General features: G+C 45.6%; 1 protein-coding gene across 1 annotated transcript in view; it reads left to right on the forward strand.

Annotated features, from left to right (window-relative positions):
• Window positions 1-23,656, forward strand: part of NUMA1 (nuclear mitotic apparatus protein 1) — a 3,180,433-nt gene that overhangs the window by 743,382 nt on the left and 2,413,395 nt on the right. The gene's annotated exons all lie outside the window — the stretch shown is intronic.

Genomic DNA, 23,656 nt, shown 5'->3' on the forward strand with positions numbered 1-23,656 from the left:
ATCAAACTTTTCAGGAAGACAGAGCAATTACTAGTTGCATATGTTGCAGAATCACAAGGAAAGGCCATCGCAAAACAGACTATTTCAAAGTGGATAGGCCACTGCATTCGTTTCTGCTATTTACAGCATGGCAAGCCAGTGCCTAAGGATATTGGGCCACATTCAACCAGAGCTGCAGCCACTTCAGCAGCTTTTCTCAGGGGAGTACCAACCAAAGACATTTTAGAGGCTGCTACTTGGAGTTCAGTGCACACCTTTACGAAACATTATCATCTGCCACTTTAATTTAAATCCAGGGCAGGCTTTGCCACTGTAGGTCTGCAGGGCCTCATAGCCACTCCTAATGCTGTTTAGCTCTAGCCTACCAACCATAGCTTTGGGACTCTACCGAAATGTAATGACTGCAACAGTGAAACATGAAGAACATAGTACAGTTGTGTACTTTTAACATAAATGTAGATGTTCAAGTGTATTCACTGTTGCAGTCCAGGTTACCCATCCGCCATCCCCCTTCTTTCTTCTGGAACTTATATTTCCTTCTCTGATTTACACAACCTACGTGGTGTATTTGCTTGTAGATGAAGGTAAAGTTTATATTGGTGCATGTATTATATATACATAAATTTTGGCCCCCCTTTAGGGGGCACCTGACATCTGGGGCAAGAAAAACTAAAGAAAAGGGTGTCTGCTGCATCTTTTATACCCCTTACGACCTGACGTCATGGAAGGGGTGACAGCAACTGACGCAGGACCCAAGACGTTGGAATTCAAGCCGACTAAGGGCAACCTGCCAGTAGGATTACCCAAATGTAATGACTGCAACAGTGAATAAACTCTAACATTTACATTTATGGTAAGTATACACAACTGTACTTTCTGGCTATTGATGTTTTCTTGGAATCTAGCCTTACCCCAGACATTTTACCTCCAGCTCCTAGAAAACCTGACCGGTACTGCAGAGTATTTGACACTCAAGTTCCTCTTCAGGAATCTTACTTCGGTTCCAGAGACGATTTCCAAAGGGCCAGAAGGCATTAAGGCTACTGCTACCAAAAATCCTACCCCTTCCGATGAGATATTCTAGAGCCTTAGACAGATGGGTAAGGAGGTTTATACTTCTGCTACTTTGGCCATTAGGGCTTTAAATTGCCAGTTTCATATGTTAAAGTATCAGCAGCATATTATGGGACTAAAACAGAAAATGATGTTGATTCCTGACAGTGCTGAACACAAAAAGACCTGCAAGATTTAATGCATTCTGCAGAACAAGCTGGTAAACATACTTTGCACTGTGGTTTTGACTCTTTAGAAGCATCTTATAGGGCTGCTGTCACTGGGTCTGTACTTAATGCATGCTTGGCTTAAGGAACAAAACTTGCCAGATCACGTGAAAGCCAAACTGCTGGATGCACCCTTAAACCAAGACCGCCTTTTTGGCAACAAAGCAGAAGTCCTCAAAAAGGTGGAGGAAAAACTAAATCTAAGCAAACTGTTAGATTTCAGACAAGTACAGCCTCCCAGTTTCAGTAGGCACTGGCCCTTTCCAGTCCCTTCCAGCCCTTCTGAGTCCAAACCCAGGAACAGCAGACCACCAAGACTTCAGTCTCAGGCTACGCACAGATCTAAGCAGTGGGGGGCTCCCACTTCCAGAGCAGGGGGTAGTAAGCCACCCCCCCTCTACGGAAAAATGTCTTGCATGACTTAACTGTAACCCTCCCAAGCCCTCCAACTACTTGCTCCCTTAGGAGGAAAGCTCGCCCTGTTTGCAAAAAACTGGGAACTTATTACCCAGGACAAATGGGTTTTGAACATAGTTTCCCGAGGATGCAGATTCCACTTCCATAATACCAACCCCAAATGGTTGTCCAGACCCCCCCCCCCCAAATCAATGGAAGGAGGCCCAACTGAATGTTCTCTCTCTCCTCCGTATCATGGCTATTCAACCGGTCCCAGCAGAACTAAGGGGACTAGGTTTTTATTCAAGACTTTTTGTGGTGCCCAGAAAAGCACTCATGGCGTCCTATTTATTCTAAACACCTTTTTGGTGTTACCAAAAATTCAGAATGCTGACTCTTCAACAGCTTCTTCCTGTGCTAGCCAAGGATTCCTGGTTGGCAACCCTTTACTTAAAGGAAGCTTACTTGCACATCCCAATAAGGGAATCCTGCAGACAATACCTATGGTTCAGGGCGGGCTCCATGCACTTTCAGTATTCTGCACTTCCCTGTGGCTTATCTACTGCGCCCAAGGTGTTCACAAAGTGTCTAGCTCCAGTCATTGCATTTTGCAGGCAGAGAAATATTCACATGTACCCATACCTGGAAGATTGTCTGATTCAGGCAGAAAGCCAGGACTTGCTATTACAACACCTGGCATTTGTAAAAAAAAGTTCTAACATCGCTGGGGTACACCATCAGTGAAAAGGAATCTCACCTAGTGCACTGCCAACAGATTGTATTCCTTGAACACAACCTCCCAGATGGCATTCCTCACTTCAGAGAAACAAGTTCATTTGACAACCTACTTCAAATTATTGGCCACAAAAATCAGCTATCTGCAAGGAAAGTAGTGCAAGCTCTGGGGTTCATTTCTTCTTGCATTTTGCTAATTCCATATGCAAGACTGCATATGAGGAAACTCCAGTGGTATCTAAAAAGTGTATGGTGTCAACATTCTCAAGACCTGGAAACGATTCCTATCGTTCCTTGTCTAAGGACAGAGTTCCTTTGGTGGGCAGAGGCCTGCTACCACAACAAGGGATTCCCTTTCACTCTACCCACTGCTGCCTAAACCCTAACAATGGACGCATCAGGCTATGCATGGGGGGGCTCACATGGCAGGGCAGTGCATTCTGGGCAAATGGAACCAGAGACAGATTCACCTGGATATCAATCAGAAAGAAATGTTAGCTGTACATAATGCTGTGACAGCCTTCAAAGACCTTATTCTTCCAGGACAACTATTGGTAAAGGCAGAGACAGCACCACAGTTATGTGGTACATAAGCATGGGGGAACCCATTCCTACCCTCTCTGCTGAGTAGCCATGGCTCTGTGGAGCACAGCCTTGAGCTACCAAGTGCACCTACAAGCCCAATTCATGCCAGGCAAACTAAATTCACTGGCAGATGACTTGAGCCAAAATCTCATGGACCTACACGAGTGGAAACTAGAGCCCAAAATAATTCAACCTTTTGAACAAATGGGGGACCCCAGAGGTAGACTTGATGTCCTTCAAGGATGCATCTGCAGTCCTTACATATGGGTTGTCCTGCCTCAGGCAGCCCTTCGGTCGGCCGGATTCCAAAGTCTGGGTCTGGCGTCGGCTGATGTCGCTCCTTTCCCCGACGTCAGAGCGCCTGGGGTATAAAAGCGTCAGCCGACGCCATCTTCCTCTGTCTTTCTTGCCGCGAGGTGCCCGAAGCAGAAGCAGTTCGCAAGTGCCGGTCGGCCAGCTCCTGTGATTTCGGATACCGAAGACTTCAAAAAAGCTAAGTACCCCGTTGGGGACTTTCTTGCCTCAGCTGATGTCAGATCTAACGGTTAAAGTTAATTGTTTATCTTGTGGGAAACAAATACCTCAAGGATTTCCACTCTTACTGTTTACTCTGCCTAGGCCCAGACCACGACGTCTCGGCCTGTTCAGCCTGTGCTTCCTTCAATAAACGCACTCTTAGGCGGCGGGCAGAGTTTGCAGAGGAATTTTTTGGAGAAAAATTCTGCTAGATCATGCCGTCTGAGATTCTGACAGCTCATTTACCCAAAAAACGAAAGGATAAGGACAGACACCTGTGGTTTTGGCCGACTCCACGCCTAGGCCTGCCACGAGTGTCTCGGGCTCTACTGAAGCCGAAGCTCTACCGCTTCCGGCCGACGACACCGCACAGCTGGTAACTTCGGTACCGGAGGCCATCCCTGAGTCGGTCATAGAACTACCTTCTGAAACCGGTGCTCAGGAAATATCCGACACCATTTCTGTTGACAAAACTACTCCAGCACGTGGGGCAGCCAGGCCTCCTGTATCCATGTCCATTAAAGCCCTTTACAAGGGCTAAAGCTGCTAAACAGACGAAAACTCTACCTCCCAAGGCTATTCCTCAGGGATCCACTACCGGTTCACAAATCTTAAGTTTGGCTGAAGACCTTATCTCCTTAATCAGGGGCTCTCAGCCACATCCAGACAGGGGCTCTCAACCACCTCCAGGCAAAAGGCCCAGGGTTGAGCAGACAGATCCCCAGTCTTCAGATGAGGCCTCAGATGACTCTGCCCTTTCAGACTACCAGGAGGAGGCCCTTCCGGCCTACGAGGATTCTGATTCAGAGGAATCTATTCCCTCTGCCTCCCCCCCCCCCCCTGAAGAGTTCTCATTTGGGGAGACCCTTCACTCAATGAGAGAGCATTTCAATTGGCAAGGCCAGGAATTCTCTGATTCCAGGAAGAGATTAAGGACTTTTCTACATTTACCTCAGCATAGGCCTTTGGCTATACCTCCTATTTTAAGTGTTATAGAAGATGTATTCTCTGAGTCTAGTAGTTCCCCTGACTCCCTTCCTCCGGCTCCTGTCAAACCTGACCGGTACTACAGGGTCCCTGACTCGCATCTATACCTTTACAAGGGACACACTGCTGACCCAGAAACTATTTCCCAGGGCCCTAAAGGGGTTGCAATCACCACTGCCAACAATCCACTTCCTTCTGAAAGGGAATCCAGGGCTTTAGAGAGATGGGGTAAAAAAGTGTACACTTCTTCCACTCTTTCTATGAGAACTTTAAATTGTCAATTCCATATGATACAGTACCAAGAGTATCTGTTAGATGAGTTGCATAAGAAACTATCCTCGCCTGAACCCTTAGACCACAAGGCGCTTCAGGATCTGGTGCATAACTCTCAGCAGGTTAGCAACCATTTCTTACAGTGTGGTTATGATGCATTGGAAACTTCATGTAGGTCAGCAATGACAGGTGCAGTCATACGTAGGCATGCTTGGCTGAAGGAACAAACACTGCCAGATCAGGTTAAAGCAAAGCTTCTGGATGCACCACTGGAAAAACAAAAGTTATTTGGTTCCACGGCTCAAGAGGTCTTAAAGAAATTAGAGGAAAAGGCTAAATCAGTACAAACGGTCAAAGATTTTCTCCAGGTCCAACCACCAAGATTCAGCAGAAATTGGTCCTTTCCGGACACAGACAGATTTCAAAGAGGCAAAAACAGGCGTGCCAGAGGTAGAGGGCAAGCTAGAGGCTCCTACAGAGGGCATCAATGGCAGCCTCCAAACCAGAGAGGTAGTGCAGGACCTTCCACTGCTGCACAAGGACAAACTCAATGACTTGACTTTGACTCCGCCAACCAGGGCTCAATTGGAAGCACCTTTGGGCGGAAAGCTATCACTATTCTCAAAATTGGCACAGTATTACAAAGGACAAATGGATACTGCAAATAATAGACAAAGGATACAGATTCCATTTTCATACATTACCAAAAAGACAAGGCATTCCAAACCTGCCACCAAATCAAAGGGCAGAGGCTTTCAAGCAAATTTCCAAACTACTACAAATGAAGGCAATAGAAAAGTTTCCTTATACGGAACAAGGCCAAGGATTTTATTCCCGACTATTCCTTGTTCCAAGAAAAGTAAAGCAGTGGAGGCCTATTCTGGACTTGTCCGCACTGAATACTTATCTCATCGTGCCAAAATTCAAAATGCTGACCTTACAGCAACTCCTTCCTATGCTGGGCAAGGGGTCCTGGCTGGTAACTCTAGACCTCAAGGAGGCATACCTGCATGTCCCTATCAGACAAAGTTGCAGAAGACACCTCAGATTTCTTGCAGGTTCAGAGCATTATCAATTCTCAGCATTGCCCTTTGGCTTATCTACTGCGCCCAGAGTATTCACGAAATGCCTGGCATCAGTAATTGCACATTGCAGACTTCAGGGGGTTCAAATATACCCATACCTGGACGACTGCCTTATACAAGCGGACAGCCAACAAACATTGGTAAAACACTTGAACTATACCATCCGCCTACTACAGACCTTGGGATACACAGTCAACATTCAGAAATCAAGACTTGTTCCATCCCAACGAATAATTTTCCTGGGTGCAAAGCTGGATACAATCACCCAAATGGCTTTTCTCACAGAAGAAAAACAAAAACAATTACCGGATTATTTCAGAAATCTGACGACACAAACCCAGCTGACTGCAAGGAAAATCCTGCAGGCCTTGGGTTTCATGGCATCTTGCATTCGTCTGATTTCACAAGCAAGGCTGCATATGAGGAAACTACAATGGTACCCAAGGAGTCTATAGTCTCAACACAGTCACAGCCTAGAAGTTTTGATCCCCCTCATCCCATGCCTCCAAAAAGAATTTCAGTGGTGGGCACAAGCAAGCCAGTCAAACATGGGTCTACCTTTCAGCAAGCCTCGTATCAGCCAAATCATTACAACGGACGCCTCAGACCATGGATGGGGAGCACACATGAAGGGCAGATGTATTCAAGGGCAATGGACACACAAGGAATTGCGCCTTCACATCAACCAAAAGGAAATACTGGCAGTGATACATTCAATCGAGGCCTTCAAACTTTTCCTGCATCAAGGTCACCTAATAAAGACAGTACATAAACAAGCAAGGAGGTACCCATTCCTACCCTCTTTGCAGGCTGGCAATGAATCTTTGGGAACTTTCCATAAAAATCAACATAGAGCTGCATTCCCAGTTCGTACCAGGAAAGGACAATGTGCTGGTGGACAGCATAAGCAGAAACACCATGGTTCCACACGAATGGATGTTGTATCCGGACATTTTTCTTCAGATAGCACAAGCATGGGGAAAGCCGGACATAGATCTTTTTGCCTCCCCCCACAACCATCAACTGAAGAAATTCTGCACAAGGACATACCATCCTCAAGCATGCAAAGTGGACGCCCTATCCTTCAGCTGGAAGGCTCTAACAGTATATGCATTCCCACCGCTTCCGTTAATCACCAAGGTCTTACTGAAGATCAGGACAGAACAACCAAAAGTGATTCTGATAGCCCCGGACTGGCCAAGACAACACTGGTATCCACTGTTAAAGAGCATGACATGCACAAAACCGTGGCCTCTACCACAATGGCCACTACTACTGACACAGCACAATTACAAAACTCTGCACTCCAGTCTAAAAACCTTGCAGCTGACAGCCTGGAAAATACCTAGACTCCTAGCCAGGATAAACTAACCAAGAGGGTAAAGGATATCGTCATGGAAGCTCGGCGGCCTTCCACAAGAAAGGCATACTCAGCAAAATGGAAAAGATTTCGAACCTGGAGCACCACAAAGGGTCAGGATGTGACGGTGATGAGCATTCCACATATCCTTGAATACTTGGCTGAAATGCTCCATAATGGCCTTTCTTATTCATCCATAAAAATTCATGCTTCAGCTATTTCAGCAGAGTATAACACTGATCCACCTGTATTTTCTCATCCTCTGCTAAGGCAGTTTCTAAGAGGGATAAAAAAACATCATCCCTCCAAGGAGACCTCCAGTGCCTGCATGGGACCTTAACTTCATGTTGGAAAAATTAACTCTACCTCCCTTTGAACCAGCAGCATCTTCAGAACTGCAATTCCTGTCTTGGAAGACTGCCTTCCTTCTGGCCATAACCTCAGCAAGAAGAGTATCTGAGTTACAGGCCCTCATGGCAGTACAACCATTTCTCATTTTCCATAAGGACAGAGTCTCTTTGAGAACCAATCCTTCTTTCATGCCAAAGGTGGTATCCAGAGTCTCACTAAACCAAGCTATCCACCTGCCCACTTTCTTTCCAGACCCACAAAATAAGGGAGAGAAACTTCTGCATACCCTGGACATTCACAGACAGTTGCGCTACTACTTGGACAGAACTAAGCCTTACAGAAAAACTGACCAACTGTTTGTAGCATATGCTGCCCGGTGTACAAGGAAAAGCAATTTCCAAACAAACAATTTCAAAATGGATAGGAAATTGCATTTGATTCTGTTACTCCTTTCATGGAAAAGCTGTGCCAGCTAACATCAGACCTCATTACACCAGAGCAACGGCCACCTCCACAGCTTTCTTAAGAGGGGTGGCTACAAAGGACATTTTAGAAGCTGCTACATGGAGCTCTGTTCATACATTTTCCAAGCATTACAACTTGCCTTTATATTCCAGAGCCAGAGCAGGCTTTGCTACTGCAGTCCTGCAGGGCATGTTAGCTACACCATCCTTTTCTTAGGTCCTAACTCTCCCAGCTTAGCTATGGTATTCTACCCATATGTAAGGACTGCAGATGCATCCTTGAAGGACATAGTACAGTTTTGTACCTACCATAAATGTAGATGTCCGATAGGTATGCATCTGCAGTCAGGTTTTCCTTCCCTCCTACCCCTCAGTGGTATTCTTTGGGTAACTATCCCTCTTTTCAGCTAGCTGGGGTTATCTTTTATGGTGTATTTGTTTTTTATTGCTGTGCATGATTGGAATTTATTCTTTTCTCCAAATTTAGCCTTCTTTAGAGGGCACCTGGCATCTGGGGCAAGAAAAACTGAGGAAGATGGCGTCGGCTGACGCTTTTGTACCCCAGTAGCTCTGACGGGGAAAGGAGCCACATCAGCAGACACCGGACCCAGACTTTGGAATCCAGCCGACCTAAGGGCTGCCTGAGGCAGGACAACCCATATGTAAGGACTGCAGATGCATACCTATCGGACATCTACGTTTATGGTAGGTACAAAACTGTACTTTTGCCTCCCCTCGGAACTTACCAGTTGATGAAAGTTTGCACCAGACCTCCTCACAGTCAAGCTTGGAAAGTGGATGCCCTGTCCTTTACCTGGGAAAGCCTCTCTGTTTATGCCTTTCCCCCTCTGCCTTTCCTCTCGAAGTTTCTACTAAAAATCACAGGACAAGCCAAGAACAATACTGATTGCACCAGACTAGCGACACCAGCACTGGTACCCCCTCTTGCACAGTCTGACACTGTTACAACCATGGCACTTGCCTCAGACCCCTTCCCTGCTGTGCCAGCAGGTAGGCCAGGTACTGCACTCAGCTTCAAACCCTGACCCTTGCAGCCTGACTAATTCCATGAGCTCTCCTCTAGCTTCCCTTAGTAAGCAGTTGCGGGATGTCTTTCTGGAGGCAAGGAGGCCTAGTACCAGAAAATCCTATGCTGAAAAGTGGAAAAGATACAGTTCCTGGGCCAGGCTCGGGGGATGGCCGCAACGGTGCCCAGCTTTACCCCATATTCTAGAGTACATAACAGAAATCCTCCACAAGGGCCTATCCTTCCTGTCAATTAAGATTTATGGCTCTGCCATTTCAGCACATTATAATACCGAGCTGCCTCTCCTCACCCCTTGCTAAAACAATTCCTTAGATGGGCCAAAAATATAAGACCCCCCCTGAGAGCTCCCACTCCAGCCTGGGACCATAACTTTGTATTGGAAAAGCTCACCCCCCTTTGAGCCAGCTGCAACAGCAGAGTTGAAATTCCTTTCTTGGAAAACAGCCTTCTTTCTAGCCATCACTTCAGCTAGAAGAGCGTCTGAATTATAGGCCCTCGTGGCAGTTGGAGCCCTTCATTATCTCCCATGCAGACAGGGTTTCCCTCAGGACCAGTCTTTCCTTTATGCCCAAGGTGATGCCTAGTGTGGCCCTAAATCAGTCCATTAATTTGCCTACCTTTTTCCCGAATCCACAAAACAAGAATGAATTCTTCACTCTTTGGATGTGCACAGACAACTTGGATTTTTTTTGGACAGGACTAAGCCTCTCAGAAAATCTTAACAGCTGCTAGTTGGCATTGCTGCAGGGGCAGAGGGGAAGGCCATTTCAAAGCTAACCATTTCTAAATGGATAGCCCATTGCATTCATTTCTGCTATAAGCACCATGGAAAAATTATCCTTACAGGGGATAAGATCACTTTCCACCTGAGCACTGCCCTTTGGACTCTCAACAGCCCCAGAGTGTTTACCAAATGCACTCCAGTAGTTATGGCTCACCTGAGGTGTCTTGGATTCCGTGTGTTTCCTTATATGGACTGGCTCCTTAGCGCCGCCTCTAAGCGTCAACTAATTCTGTCGAGGGATCTCCCTCTCAATCTCTGCTCCCAGTTAGGCATCGCTATCAATTTCGAAAAGTCTGTGTTGTCGCCATTGCAGTGTGTCTCCTTTATCGGAGCAGAATTAGACACCACCACAGTAAAATTGCCCCTGCACTGAATAACCACGCTCCAAAACCAGGTCTCGTGCATTTTGTAGATAAGAAAGGTACTGGCCCATCAAGTGCTGAAGCTATTGGGTACCATGGCAGCTACGCTCATAGCAGTTCCTCTGGGACGTATGCACTTGAGGGTTCTTCAGTGGTTACTCTTCACCCTGTGGTCTTACCAACAACTTTCGATGTCATTCTTGGTCATGATTACAGACTCTTGCACGAAGGACCTTTGCTGGTGGTTGACCAGCCAACAAGTTTCAGTGGGTCAACCATTTTCTCCCCCAATGTCAGCCACGGTGACGACGGAAGCTTCTCTGATAGTGGTGGTTATGGGGGAGACCTTTTCAGGGAAGAACAATCCAAGGCACATTGTTGGAGACAGTCACAGTTGCACATCAATGTTCTGTTGCTGAGAGCGGAGATTTTGTCGTTGCAGCACTTCCACGACTCTTTGCTTCTAGTGACAATTGCGATACAGACTGACGTCTGTGGTCTGGTACATCAAGTAAGTGGAACTAAGTCTTACCCCCTGTGTCGAGGGGCCTTGAGAATTTCAGTGGGCAGTATCCACTGGGCACTTTGATAGCAATGCATATCCTGGGGAAATGGTGCGATAGCGGACAAACTGAGCAGAGCCATTCTGTTACCACATGAGTGGTCTCTCAGACGAAGTTGCAGAGATTTTCCGCAGATGGGGCCAGCCTTGCTGCGACCTGTTTGTATCCCCTATGAATGCCAAATGCAGAAACTATTTTGCCCTGAATCCTCCAGTGGATGGCCCAAGGGACTCGCTCATACAAGATTGGACCGCAGGACTCCTGTATGCCTTCCCACCTATACCCCTGATTCAGAATTTCTTGCAGAAAGCCAATAGCCTGGGAAGGACTGTGATCTTAATAGATTCATAGGTAGGTACTAGGCTATCTTCCTGAAGGCAATTATAAGCCTACCCAGAATGTTGGCTTTCGCCGCCCCCTTAGATTTGTTCTCTGTTTCTGTCCAGCAGTGCCATTGAAGTGATACCTGGGGTAAACTGTTTCCCATCCACTCGTCAAGGTTTCTCTTGAAGAGGGTTAGCGAGGAGCTTTGCCTAATTTAAATTGGAATCTTGTTCCAGAGCATGGGAAGTTTCTGGGACAGAAATCTACCCCTCCAGCACGTCCTATTTATTGTTGTGGTGAGGTTTAGATCCCTGGAGCGTGTGGCTCGAGGGGATATGGTTTTCTTTAGGTGGAGTATGTCCATCAATTCTGTTGGACATAGCCTTGTATGTTAGGCAGAGTTCACCTCTGAGTGGGTGGTATGCACCCGAGTACAGCTGGAGTTTTTTTCAGTCGAGCTGCATAGAGCATCTGCTTGAGGCTAGTGATCCTCTTGGTGAGTAACTTTTGTGGTTTTTCCAGTTGTTGCAGGTGTCTTGTAGGGTACATCCCAAATGGGGCATTGTACTCTGATGTGTAGAGGGGCCTAGTGACCTCTTTTGATCTTGATGCAAACCCTTTTGTGATTAGGTGGGCCACATAATATTTTCTAACCACTTTGGCAATGTGATTATCAAAGGAGAGGTTACTATCTACTTGGGTCCCCAGATCCCTTATTACGTCTTCGTATTTACGGGGCTACCACCTATGTGGTAGTTTGTGGGTACTTTGTTTTTGACAGAGGATGACTTTGCACTTTTTGGCATTTAGCTTGAGGCCATGGTTTTGACACCAGCTGTGTCGCAGCGAGACCCTTTTGGAGGATGCCTGTGTCAGCTGGAGAGTCAATTATAGCCCCTAGTTTGCAGTCGTCTGCGAACTTGGTCAGCCATAGTTCTCCTGTGCTTGCCTGTACCTCTGAGAAGTATTTGCTGAACAGGAGGGATTCTAGGACTGAGCCCTGGAGAATGCCACTTGTAACCGGTTTAGAGTCAGACCTAGCTCTTTCAACTCTTAATATGTGGGTTCTGTCTGTGAGCCTGTTGGCAACCCATCTCGTGACATAGAGGTTCCTTTTGAGACTTTTTTACATAGAGGTTTATGTTTATGCTGGTGAGCTTGTCTAATACTTGAGTGGGGAATGGTGTCAAAGGCCTTTGCGAGGTCTAGGTAAGCTGTGTGTACCACCTTTCCCTTGTCTATAGCCTTGGTAACTGTCTCAAAGAAGTCCACCAGGTTTAGGAGGCATAATCTGCCCTTAAAGTCTAACTGGATAGGGTCCAGTGTTTGGAGGCTTCCAATGTCTCTGTTAATGAGATCCATGATTATGTGCTTCATAGCTTTGCAAGCCAAGCTAGTCAGTCTTACAGGGCGATAGTTCCTGGGGTCCGTTGTGGGTTCACCTTTGTGGAGCGGAATAACCTTTTCTGTGTGCCACTCTGTGGGCACGTAGCCTGTGCAGAGGCTGAGTTTAAACAGTGTTTAGGTGAGGGATTAGTTCATCTTAGAGCTCGTGTAGGACGCAGCCTAGGACACCGTCCGATCCCATTGATGCTGTTTTTGGCTTTGGAGAGGGCTATTTTAACCTGTGTGATTTCAGGGGCAGTACATTCTTCTGGTATTGTGCACTTTTGGGGGTGAGGGGGGGGTGAAGTTTGCACTGAACCTGTCTGCCAGGATGTTGACTAATCAGTCGGTTCAGTGTATTTTGTACCATTCTGCACTAACTGTGAGAATTGCCAGATTCTTGACACAGCTAGAGAGTGCCTTGTGGTTAACTTTGGTGTCCATGGCAATTTTTCTTTCGAAGGTAGCCTTGGATGAGTTTGATGGAACGTAGCTTCTTGCTGATAATGATCATGGATATCTTCCCTTTTTGGGATTTTACTCTCTTCTGTACTAGTTTCCTTCTTCTATTGTACAGTTTGTTTATAACGGGTCCACCAGACTGGTTTCCTTTTCTTGTAGGAGTGAGTCTTGGTTTTGTTTGGGATAGCATAATCCATGCATTCTTGTAGGTGCCTGTAGAGTGCATTAGTAAAGGATTTTGCAGCTTGGACAGCGTTATCCTTTAGCATGGGGGCTTTGAAACTTCCCACCTCGTTCTTAAGTAACATGAAGTTTGCTTTTGAAAAGTTTTTCATGGTGGTTTCTTTGACCGGGGGAGGTGGCGGAATGTGGATATCCAGAGTTATTAGCTTGTCAGATCTAACCAGCAAGGGTTGAACTCTGGTGTGGAACACCGGTCGCCCATGTTGGTGATGACCAGGTCCAATATATTGTCACCTCTGGTGGGGGGTGTTGACCAGTTGATCCAGGGCATTTGAGTTTATACATTCTAGGAAATGTTGGACAAGGGAGTTCGTACTTGAATAGTTCTCCCAGATAATGTTTGGGTAATTAAAATCACCCAGTATCTGGGTGTTTGGTAGGACCTTTGTTTCCCAGTGTTTCCAGGAATGTAGAGTGGGGGTCCTGGGACATGGGGTGATCTGTAGCAAGCTGTAATTTGAATAGCAGTTTTGTCTGTTAGTTGCACGTGGATGATCTCTGAAGCATCGTGCTGCGCCACTAATCTGGAGGTGTGGATATCCTTGATGAATATGGATACTCCCCTGCCTTTTGTTTCGGTCCGGGTTTTGTGGCTGAAATGTGTATGGCATGAGTTGTAACCTGGTAGCGCTGGGGTGCTCTCTGGAGCCTTAAACCAGGTTTCTGTTACTGCACATATATTTATTTTCTCCATACTAAGGTGTGCCTCGAGTGCGTGCATTTTGCGGTTTAGACTTCTGGCGTTGAGCAGCATTACCCTCAGTTTTTGGTTACTTCCGCTATTTACGGCGGTGGGTTATTCTTTAGACTTGCCTAAAGGCACTATGGGGTGGCAAGAGCCTTGGCCAGTATTCAAAAGCCGAAGGGTGACAGGTGCATACCGTCTTTAGCAAAACATCATGGTTCGTTGAGCATGTCATCCCAGGCTGACAGACACTGGATCCCCTTTGAATGACACCAGAAGCTTAGCCAATTGTTGAAATTGATAATTTTTTCTCTGTACCGTGGTATCATTCTTGGTGAGGGCAGGATGCTACTCTGGGTCAGGGTCATACCGGCCTCTGCTACGTGATCAGAGAGCTCCTCCATGTTTCTTTTCATGTAGTCCAGGCAACTGCGGCTCAGGTCATTCACACCAACATGGACAAGGACAGAGTCATATTTGTACTTGTTCTGGAGTGACCAGAGTGCTTGTGTTATGTAGCGGTGCTAGCGGATCCTGGCACCCGACAGGCAGGTAGCAGTAACCTTGTTCAGCCTAGTGAGTGGGATGTCTGTGTGCCTAACTATAGAGTCACCCATTACTAGTGTGTGTTGGGTATGTTATTTTGCCTTAAGGGCTGTGATTGTGTGGCGCACTGGTTTTGTGAGGTTTGTGTTTCATGATTTCTGTTGGGGGGTGGAGGTTGCTTGGATGTCTACTTTGGAGGTCTCTGTTGCTTTTGCAGATTTTTATTTAGAGTCTCAGAGTATGTTTTTGTGTATTGTGTTTTTTGCCAGTGCTGGTTTCATAGGTCTATGCCGAGACTGGTGGTGTGATACAAGTAATTCCCTTCTCTTGACTGCCTGGTCCAGTCTTGGGTTGAGAGAGCTTAGCCTCCAATTTGGCTGTATAATTGCATCTCTCGCATGTATTAGTGTTTGGTGGAATGAGGAGAGGATGGTCTGTGTACATGAGACAATTGTAACATTGCCTCAAAATACCCAGATTCACCAGTTGGACTGGAGAGTTCACCTGAAACTGCCCTTTGGACATGTCTGGCTAGGTACAGTGAACTGTTTTACTGATTGGCTGGTAAGGTCGAATAGAGAGCCTTGTCCTTCTCTACCGTATTGGGGGGGTGTCTAATGCTATGAGTTTTGGGCAAGTGCCGGGATGAGAAGTGAATGATTTGAGTGCTTATGTTTAAAGTTTGTCTAGTTCCAATGGAAAAATTGAAGAGTTGACTTTGTGGAGCTGGGAATAGTTGTACCCTAGCTAACCAGCGCTTCTTGGTGTGCAAAACCGTGCAAATGTGGGTTTTATAGCAGGGAAATGAAAGACTGAGAAATTTGCCTAAAATGGCCAATAAACTACTAATTTCTGGGCTGAAACCTCTCCTACAGGGACAGATAGGCTGCTCAAAGCTCCCTCTCTCACAGTGAACAAAGAAACTTCCCATTATCCAAGTAAGGCATGGGGAAACAGAGACTTGTAACAGCCCTGAATTCTGCTCTAACCTGAAAAGTGGACTAAACTGGCTTAGAAAGGTGGAAAGACAAGTATATATATTTTTTCCAGAAAGTAAAGGAGATGCAATCAAAAAAACACTTCAAATGCATAGAAATGGCTGTCGCACTTGAGTGTGTAGCCTACAACAGTTACAGGTAATTTGAACACAAAAATGACTTTGTTAAAGTGCAGGCAGTAAAATAAGTTCAATATGTAGCTAAAACAAGCCCCTTTTTGAACTCTTCAGATTTGGTTGCCCTTCCTCCCATTCTAGATCAACTGCAGGAACCTTGTATTTTGGATCCAGATGTTCTTCGTTTTCCATTGCTGCAGTCCTGACTATTGGGTATAGTCCGCGTCCCGTCGGCCCGAATACCAGAGTATAAGGCTGACGTCGGTCAGGGCGCATTAGACTGACGTCAGTACGTCAGGGTACTAATGCGCATGACCGACGTCATATCCTCAGTCTTTTTTGCCGCATGGTCCGATGCAGAAGCAGTTTTGCGAGTGCAGGTTGGCGTTCTGAAATATTTCTGAAACCGGAGTTTCAGACCGAAACAGAGTTGGCTAAGTACCCCGTTGGGGAACATTTTGGTTTTTTCTTGCCTCAGTATTTTACCGGATGTCAGAAAAAGTGAATAACTGTATTTCTTGTGGGAAACAGATACCTCATAGGGATTACCATACCTTGTGTATACCTTGTTTAGGGCCTGAGCACGACGTTGTTGGTTGCCGCTCTTGTGCTAGGTTTAACAAACGCACTATTAAGAGGAGGTTAGACTGTGCCAGGTTAGTGTTTGGGAAGCGTTGCAATTATAAAATGCCGTCGGATGCTCCGGCGCTTCCTCCAAGAAGCGCAAGGACAAAACAGTGAAGCCTAGGGTTGATGAACCGGCAGTCCCGGACGTCGGTTCTTTAGAAGGCTCAGTGGAGCCAGAGGTTTTGCCAGGAGTTTCCATGGAGTCCCAGGCAGAAACTTTACTATTACAGGATGTGCCTTCTCAGGAGGTAGGCCAGGCTGAGGGGGCTTCTCAGGTGACTGTTCTTCCCTCTCTTCCCAAGGTTGTTAGAGCCTCTCCTTCTGTTGCCAAAACTTCTTTGAGGGGTAGGCCTAGTTCAGCTTCAGTGGGGGCTTCTCCTAGCATTTCGGGTTCTGTACCTAAGAAACATATGCTTAAAATGGCAGAAGATTTGATTACTATGATTAGAGGTTCTATGCCCCGCCTGATAAGAGGCCTAGGGTGGAACCGAGTTTGATAGTTTTGAACAGTGTTCAGAGGCTTCAGAATCTTCTGTGGAAGATATGCAGGAGTATCCTACTTATTCTGATTCGGATGTGGATGATTCCACTCCTACAGCTTCTCCGCCTGAGGATTTCTCATTTTCAGAGACTCTGCATTCCATGAGGGAGCACTTTAAATGGGAAGGCCAGGATTACTCTGATTCCAGGAAAAGGCTTAGGGAATTCTTGTTTTACCCCAGCATAGGCCTTTAGCTATTCCTCCTGTGTTGAATGTGGTGGAAGATGTTTTGCAGAGGCTTCCTGAACCCTGACTCTTTGCCTCCTGCTCCTGTTAAGCCTGATAGGTATTATAGGGTGCCCGAAGCTCATAAATATTTGTTTAAGAGTCCTAGGGCGGACCCAGAAACAATTTCTCAAGGGCCTAAAGGTGTTAAGGCTTCTGTGGTTAAAAATCCTGTTCCCACTGATAAAGAGGCAAGGGCTTTGGATAGGTGGGGAAAGAAAGTGTATACTTCTTCCACTCTAGCAATGAGAGCATTGAATTGTCAGTTTCACATGCTAAAATATCAGAATTATCTCCTTTCACAATTAAAATCTAAGGTGGATGCTTTGGCGGAAGGTATTGAGTGTAAAGAGTTGCTGGATTTGGTTCATGTGTCTGAACAAGTGGGTAAGCATTCTTTGCAATGTGGTTTTGATGCTGTACAGGCCTCCTCGAGGGTGGCTGCTACCAGTTCTGTTCTTCGCAGGCATGCCTGGTTGAAGGATCAGAATTTAGCTGAGCATGTTAAGACAAGGATTTTGGATGCTCCTTTACAGTCTGATGTGTTGTTTGGATCGCCTGTGGAAGCAGTTTTAAAGAAAATGGAGGACAAAGCTAAGTCTATGCAAACTGTTAAAGATTTTTTGCAGGTGCAGCCACCAAAGTTTAGTAGAAATTGGCCTGCTAAGGGGTGGACATATCCTGCTTATGATTCCCAGTCTAGGGGTAGGTCTAGACGTGGTAGGGGCAGGGCTCAAGGTTCTTTTAGGCCTAGAACAGGGAGTTCACCTGCTCAGACTTCTGGTGAGGGCAGGGGTCAGTCCTTTCGTAAACAGACCCAATGACCTGTCTTTTCAGCTGCCAGCAGCTTCCCGTCTGGCAGCTCCTTTGGGAGGAAGACTGTCTCTTTTCAAAGAAAATTGGGATTTAATTACTCAAGACAAATGGGTGTTGGATATCATTCACCACGGTTACAGATTTTATTTCCATACAATGCCCCCTTTCAAAGGCATGCCAGATGTTCCTCCTCCACAAAGAAAAGAGGCTCACAAGCAAGTTTCTCAGTTACTTCAGATAGGGGCCATTCAGCCAGTCCCTGTATCAGAAAGGGGCCTAGGATTTTATTCTCGCCTGTTCCTTGTACCAAAGAAGGGGAACACGTGGAGACCAATTTTGGATTTATCTCTCCTCAACACGTTTCTGGACATTCCCAAGTTCAAGATGTTGACGTTACAACAGCTTTTACCTCTGCTGGGCAAAGATCACTGGATGGTAACTTTAGATCTCAAGGAAGCTTACCTTCATGTGCCTATAAGGCTAAGTTGCAGGAAGTATCTGCGGTTTCGAGCTGGAAATTTTCATTATCAGTTCTCTGCATTGCCCTTTGGCTTATCTACTGCCCAGAGTATTCACAAAGGTTCTGGCTCCAGTGATAGCTTACTTCAGGCTTCAAGGAATTCAAATCTATCCTTACTTGGGCGACTGCCTGATTCTGGCTCACGAAAAGGAAGACCTTCTACAGCATCTGGAATATGTTATAGCAGTGCTAAGATGCCTAGGGTATTCTGTGAGCGAAATAAAGTCCAGTCTAGTACCCTCTCAAGACATGTGCTTTCTGGGTGTGAGACTGAATACAGCAGCCCAGATGGCCTTTTAACCCCGGACAAACAAAAGAGTCTGTCACTTTACTTCCATCAACTATCTCATCAGTCCGTGCTGACTGCAAGGACAGTCCTTCAAGCATTAGGGTTCATGGCATCTTGTATTCTGGTGCTTCCCAATGCCAAACTGCATATGAGGAAGCTACAATGGTATCTCAAAATGTATGGACACAGCACTGCCAGGATTTGGACACTGTCATTCAAATAATACCTTGCCTTCTAAAAGAATTCTTGTGGTGGGCTCAGGAATGTCACCTAAACAAGGGACTCTCTGTGACCCGGCCAGAGGCAAGTCAGATCTTAACGACAGATGCCTCGGACATTGCTTGGGGAGCTCATCTAAATGGAAAGTGGATACAAGACAAGTGGCCTGCCAGACTACAGCATCTACATATCAACATGAAGGAGATGTTAGCAGTCCAGTTTGCATTAATGGCTTTCAAGGAGTTACTTCTTCCAGGGCAGGTGTTGATTCTAACAGACAACACAACTGTCATGTGGTACATCAACAAGCAAGGGGGAACACATTCTTATCCTTTATGCAGGCAAGCAATGATTTTATGGGAGACTGCGCTAAGCTTGCAATTAACTCTTCAGGCAAGGTTTCTGCCAGGAGCACAGAACTCCTTGGCAGATGTGTTAAGCAGACAAATCATGGATCCCCACGAGTGGAAACTGGATCTTCATGTATTTCAGAAACTGACAGTGTCATGGGGAACTCCAGACATAGATCTGTTCGCTTCTCCACTAAACCACCAGCTGCCAAAGTATTGCACAAAGGGGTTTCATCACACAGCTTGGAAAGTGGATGCTCTGTCTTTCAGTTGGAAAAACCTTCATGTGTATGCCTTTCCACCTCTGCCTCTTCTTCCAAAGGTACTATTAAAGGTCAGACAAGACAGGCCAAGGATGATTTTGATAGCTCCAGATTGGCCTCGGCAACACTGGTACCCACTACTACGGAGTCTGGTACAGAAGCCTCCATGGCCTTTACCTCTGATTCCTCATCTGTTATCTCAGAAGGACGGTCATCTGCTCAATGTCAAGCTTCATTCTCTTCATCTAACAGCCTGGCATATTCTGTGTTGAAACACAGCAGGTCTCAACTTCCTCAACAAGTTTTAAATGTGATTATGGAAGCTAGAAGACCTAGTACAAGGAGAGTGTACGCAGAAAAATGGAAGAGATTTTTATTTTGGAGTACAGCAAAGAATTTGGAGATTTCTGAGCCTAATTTGAGTGTGGCTCTTCAATATCTTACTGAGTTATTGGACAAAGGTTTGTCCTTCTCTTCCATTAAGATTCATGCTGCAGCAATTTCAGCTCACTATGATTGTGACCCACCTTTGTTTTCGCATCCTTTGTTCAAGCAGTTTCTTAGAGGAGCAAAGAATATAAGACCCCCACGTGAGCTCCTACTCCTGCTTGGGATCTCAATTTTGTGTTGGAAAAACTTACTCTACAACCTTTTGAGCCTGCAGCTACTGCTGAATTGAAATACTTGTCATGGAAGACTGCTTTTCTGTTGGCTATTACTTCTGCAAGAAGGGTGTCTGAGTTGCAGGCCCTTATGGCAGTAGAGCCTTTTTTGATTTTCCATAAGGATAGGGTATCATTACGTACTAATCCTTCCTTTATGCCTAAGGTGGTTTCTAGTGTGGCTTTAAACCAAACTATTCATTTGCCTACGTTTTATGCAGACCCTCAAAATAAAGGGGAAAAGATTTTGCACACTTTAGATGTACACAGGCAATTGCGTTATTATTTAAGCAGGACTAAGGATTTTAGGCAGTCCCAGCAGTTGTTTGTTTCCTTTGCTTTGAGTTCACAGGGCAAGCCTGTGTCGAAACAAACTATTTCTAGGTGGATTGGCTTTTGCATTGCATTTTGTTATTCCCATCATGGCAAGGAGATTCCAGCTGGGATTAGGCCTCATTCCACTAGGGCTACTGCCACTTCCACAGCTTTTCTAAGGGGGTGGCAACTAAGGATATTTTGGAAGCAGCTACTTGGAGTTCAGTGCATACTTTCTCTAAGCATTATCACCTTCCTATCTACTCTAAGTCTAGGGCTGGTTTTGCCACAGCTGTTTTACAAGGCATGTTGTCAGCTCCTACTTCTTTATGATTTGCCAGCCTCCCTTACCTCTGCTTTGGGATTCTACCCAATAGTCAGGACTGCAGCAATGGAAAACGAAGAACATAGTACAGTTTTGTACCTACCATAAATGTAGATGTTCGAGGATTCCATTGCTGCAGTCCAATTTACCCTCCCTCCTTCCCCTCTATGTTTAGGGGTGGTTGTGTAGGTGAGTTTACATGTATATATTTTTGTATATATTGTTGTATATATTGTACATGTTTTTGGTGCAGGTATTTTGGGACTTGTCTTTTTAGGGTCTTCTGACATCTGGGGCAAGAAAAGACTGAGGATATGACGTCGGTCATGCGCATTAGTACCCTGACGTACTGACGCCAGTCTAATGCGCCCTGACCGACGTCAGCCTTATACTCTGGTATTCGGGCCGACGGGACGCGGACTATACCCAATAGTCAGGACTGCAGCAATGGAATCCTCGAACATCTACATTTATGGTAGGTACAAAACTGTACTTTCCAGACCTGCTGACACACTCGTCAGGGGCCTTCCATCCCTCCTTTCGTTCCCTCAGACTGACAGCTTGGCTGCTCCGATTCCAAGCCTAGCCAGTTCACACAATTTTTCTACTGAAGAACAGCACATTGGTGTCTCTTCGCATAAGGTTTCCAACAGAAAGTTGTATGCTAGTAAATGAAAGCGATTTGCTTTTTGGGCCTTCCAAAATAACATTGATCCCTTATGTTGCCCCGATTGCTAGTATCTTGGAATTCCTATCTAAGCTTTTTTATGAAGGTTTCTGCAGCTGCTACTATTAGTTCAATTGGTTGCAAGTTTGAATTTTCACCTCTGAGCTGAAGGTTCTAATTTGATGTCTCACAGATTATGTAGGGGTTTCCTGAAGGGTACCATTCATCTTTGGCTGCCTGTTAGACAACCCTTTACTCCCTGGAATCTAAATTTTGTGTTGTCACCTATACTGCGGTGGTGGTGTTGCGGTAGTGTTGTCGCATCACAGTTAGACGCCCGTTCGATTCTCAGAGCGTCTTCTGTGTGGCGACATGCATGAATGGGCGTTCCTTCGTTGAAGGTTGTGTGTTAGGCCCGGCAAGCCAGCATGTCAAAAATCTACTGCCAGTTATTAGTGGACCGGAGTTCCACTGTGGCAACTCCTAACCGGGAAAAGCCGAAAGAAACAAACAAATCTATTATTCTTACCCCCTTTGAGGCCTACATCATCCTGCCAGTTGAAGTTTCTTTCTTGGATAACGATTTTCTTGGTGGCCATTACCTTAGCACTTAGGGAGTTGGAGCTTTAAGCTCTTTCTGTCAGTCCCCCCATATTTGGTGTTCCATCCAGACAGAGTATCACTGACAACTAATCCTTCTTTCCTGCCAAAGTTCTGTTCCGAGACTAACCTGAATCAAACTATCGAACTTTAACTTTTTTTTCAGTCATCATTCTAATAGGTTTGAGTACATGTTGCATAAACTTGATGTGCACAGACAATTAAGATTCTGTGTTGACAGGACAAAGGAATACAGAAGATCTGACCAACTCCTTGTATGTCATGCTGTGACACTAAGAAAGGATTACCAGATTCTAAAGTTACCCTTTCTGAATGGTTAACAGACTGCATTAAATTTATATACTCTTCAGCAAACCAAATGTTAGAGCATGGTGAGAGGCGCTCTCCACTAGGGCTGTTTCCACTTCTGCTTTTGTGGCTCGATTGCCTTTGGACAGTATATGTGCAGCTGGCACTTGGTCTAAGCCGCATACCTTTATCAGTCATTACAAAGTGGACAGGGCCTCCAGGGACTGGGCTTCCTTTGGTTCCACTGTCCTCAGGAATGTGCTCCATTGAGCCACCCAAGATTAGGGTGCTTGGGATGCTACCCATGTGTAAGAGTAAACGGCGAGATTGAAGAACTTCACCTAAAGTTATGTACTTATCATAACGTTCCGTGTTAGTTGATCTTGCCTTCATTCTTTCTTTCCCACCTGCCTTCCCCGTCCAGGGTCTCGAAGAACGAGTAAACTTGGGGTCTGGTGGTATTGTTCTGGGACGTACTCAGATTGGAGTATTGTTATACCTGTTATTGCTGGGTTCAGCAAACTAGATTTGAGGTAGGACAGAGAGCATCATGGGATAGGGACCTGGCCTTGAGCTACTCTTGAGATCTTCAGCTAGTAAAGTGGATGACTCTGAGCCGATCGGCTCAGAACCCATGTGTAAGAATGAGGGCGGGATGAACAACTCACATGGAACGTTATGGTAAGTACATAACTTCTTTTTTCTGTTGTATGTGAACAGCATTCCTGCAGAGAATTACTGTGTGTACTAGGTTGCATATCTTCCTGCATCTTGGTGGACCCACCTTGACAAACTGTTCATGAGGAAACATGTCAGTATCTCCATTCATTGCAAACAACCCCCCATTTATTGATCAAGAAGCATTTCTATCCTTGCACTGCAAAGGAGCTAGAACTTCTCAGGATGTCTGCAGAGCTTGTGGAGACAGGATTGCTGAGTGGATGTGCACTGGTGGCGAATTTCCAGGAATGAGTTCTACTGCTGTAGTGGTTCTCTGTAAAACTGAGGAGACACAGTTACACCTTAAATGTTTTGATTTCTACAGTTATCACCTGCTGCTTAAAGGTCCCATATTCTTGCCTCCCAAACTCTTGTGAATTTTACTGGGATTCTTAAATGCCTAATTTACATGAAATGTTCTCGTATTCTGTCTTGAATCTTTTTCAGTTAGTACTTCAGCTTTGCTCCCCCCTCTTGATGGCCTTTCTTCATGCTTGTGCTGTATTGTGGGTTTACTTTATATAATTGAGTGTTGCAAACATACTTTTTGTTGGGGGGGGGGGTTGCTTGTGCTCCAGCAAGTGGTGATTCTGCAGTTCACCTGCAATACTTGGAGATTTCTGTGGTTTTAACAGTGCTTATTTCAGAAATTAAATTTA

This window comes from Protopterus annectens, chromosome 5.part1 (assembly GCF_019279795.1).
Source record: "Protopterus annectens isolate FY-2018-M chromosome 5.part1, PAN1.0, whole genome shotgun sequence".
Lineage (NCBI taxonomy): Eukaryota > Metazoa > Chordata > Ceratodontiformes > Protopteridae > Protopterus > Protopterus annectens.